The sequence below is a fragment of the Oryctolagus cuniculus genome, unplaced genomic scaffold (assembly GCF_964237555.1).
Source record: "Oryctolagus cuniculus unplaced genomic scaffold, mOryCun1.1 SCAFFOLD_35, whole genome shotgun sequence".
Classification (NCBI taxonomy): Eukaryota; Metazoa; Chordata; class Mammalia; order Lagomorpha; family Leporidae; genus Oryctolagus; species Oryctolagus cuniculus.
This window is the reverse complement of record NW_027208301.1, coordinates 1,539,809-1,542,660: the sequence shown is the minus strand read 5'-3', so window position 1 is coordinate 1,542,660 and position 2,852 is coordinate 1,539,809. Positions and strand designations below refer to the sequence as shown.

The following is a 2,852-nucleotide window of genomic DNA, read 5'->3' as shown; positions in this document are numbered from 1 at the left end:
GCATTAAGTCTCAATGCACAGCACATTAAGGACAGAGATCCTACATGAGGAGTAAGTGCACAGTGACTCCTGTTGTTGACTTTACAAATTGACACTCCTGTTTATGTCATCAGTAATCTCCCTATGCACCAGTCATGAGTTTCCAAATCAGCTGCATATCAGTCAGGCAGAAAGCCATACTTGGATTTTTAATGTTAGATCATTAAAATGTAGAAATAAATTTAATGTTGAGTCTAACATATTGACTTTTCATAAGATTTATATAGGTTTTTCTTTGGTTATTTAAGTTTTTCTCTATTGGACTATCAGATTGATATTGGTGGGGTTATGTTAATTTTGTTCACCACTATGTAACTTTAGTACTTACCATAACATCTGATGGAAATATAATGTTTGGTAATTTTAAACCTGCAAATGTCTTACATTGCACTTAATTAGTGGTTGGGTCACTCATGAATATTAACATTTTAAATCATGATTTTACATGTAAAATGGCTTAATGTGTTTTACATGTTAGATTTTTCAATTAAGGTTTTTATTTTAAAATACTGTCCCACTGCTGAAAATATTTGAGCCATTAGAGAGACAGATCAGATTAGAAAAAAAATTTCATTAGCATTTTCTACTTTCTAATGTTCTTTATCAAAGAAATGGTTCAAGAACTTGAACTTCATGGCTCCTACCTGGGCATATCAGTAACGGGAGACCAATCACACTATGCAAAGTAAACATAGATTAAAACATTTCATCTAAACCACTGGTTTCCAAGCAATGATGTTTGAAGACTTTGATAGTTCCTCAAGAACTGCATGCAGTGCAGGTGTGGTGAGGTCAAGCTATTACGGTTCTGAGAGCTCTCTTTGAATCAGTTGGTATTATCTGCATGATCAATGAGAATTGGACATTGGGTTTTATTTTATACAAGTGTTTGGAGAAAATGATCTTGAAGAAAAATGTTTGATAAACAGTGAAATAAGGATGTAAATCAAAAAATAGATCTTGTAACTACTGACATTTTAAGTACATTTTGTTTTGTCTAAAAGAGTCTAGTGTTTAGTATCTGTAGGATATGTCACACTGGAAGAAATAGGGAAAACATCTTCATTTAGCCAACCAATTTAAAACATGTTCTTTTCTCACAATACTGACTCATCTAATGACTGAGGAATGTTCCCTTTTGAAAAATGATAAAGAAGTAATGTGGGGCCATCTAGCAGCCATTACTGGCACATATCACATGGCCCCCATGGCTGGAGGGGGTGTGGCATATCCCTCATGATGCCAGAGGCACTCCTTCTGGTAGAGCTGGATGGAGCTGCTGACTAACTGCTCGTGCTTCTTACTCAACCAAAAGATAGCATTTCTTCCCTAGAAACACCATTGTCTTTGGTGCCCTCTGACTTAGAGAAGACTGCCTGAATGTGACATAGTGCTTGAAGATCTCATGTGCCCAATTTGTTGCAATCTGTTTGATGATCCTCAAGTTTTGCCTTGCTCACATAACTTCTGCAAAAAGCGCCTGAAAGGTCTCATAGAGGGGACTGTGCAGAATTTATTGTGGAGACTATCATCATTCAAGTGTCCCTCCTGCCATAAGAAAATGTCAGCTACTGGAGTTAGCAGGCTGCAGGTTAATTACTCCCTGATGGGTATTGTGGAAAAGTAAAACAAGATCAATATTTCTCCCAAGATGCCAGTGTACAAAGGACTCTTGGGGCAGTCCCTCATTGCTTTCTGCCTGACTGATATGCAGCTGATTTGTGGGATCTGTGCTATTCCTGCTGACCACACCAAGTATGTCTTCTGATCTATTGAAGATGCCTATGCTCAGGAAAGGAATGTCTTTGATTTCCTCTTCCAGAGCTTTGAGACGATGTGTAGGGGAGATGCTCTTTCTCACTTGGATGCCTGGGACACTAGCAAGAGAAAATACTCAGTTACTGACTAAAGATTAAGATGAAATTAAGAAAAAAAGATGAAATTAAGAAATTTTTTGAGAAGTTGAAACACACATTGGATCAAAAGGATAATGAAATCCTATCTGACTTTGAGATCATGAAATTTGCAGTTCTGCAAGCTTATGACCCAGAGGTTAACCAACTCAACACCACCTTACAGGAACAATGATTGGCCTTTAACATGGCTGAGGCTTTCAAAGACTTGTCAGAACCCATGATATTTCTGCAACAAATGTAGGCGTTCTGGGAGAAAATCAAAGTCATCAAGGAAATCCCTTTACCTGCCTCTTAATTTTCCCAGAAGCCCTTTGATGAAGAACATTGACCAGTTAGTGTGAGAACATGAAATTAGTAGATGTGGATACTTTCTTTGCCTCAGGACACTGTCACATTCATTAGCAAGATTCCCTGGCACTTTTATCAGTTATTTGCAGTAGTCTTTCTGCTTGACTTTCTCACTTTCTTCAGTCCCACTGCATCCCTAAAGTGATCTTTATTTGATGAATATGCAGGCAATTCACTCTGTCAGCCTATGTTCTTTGGGTGTGTGCACCTTATTAGCTGTGGTCTCACCAATCCTTATCCACACTAACACAGAAGGCCTCTATGGCAATCCTGACAGCCAGAACAAGTACAACGGCTTACTGAACTCCTGGAGAAAGATCGATCTGCAAGGGCAGTTCATGACATCAAAGCCACAGATGTCAGGTTAGATAAATAAGATTTAATGCAGAGGTACATTTTGATGGATGAGTTGTTACAAGACTTTATTTGGAAAGACAAGATTTTTGACTAAGTGATGTATGAAATTGAAGATGTGAAACACTAGAACTAGAGACCTTTGCACTTAAACTTAGGAAAAATATCATTGATGCCTTAGGAACTGAAGTCCAT

General features: G+C 37.9%; 1 pseudogene; it reads left to right on the top strand.

Annotated features, from left to right (window-relative positions):
* Positions 1-650: 650 nt before the first annotated feature.
* On the top strand, positions 651-2,228 carry LOC100359006 (E3 ubiquitin-protein ligase TRIM13-like; annotated as a pseudogene).
* Positions 2,229-2,852: the final 624 nt, after the last annotated feature.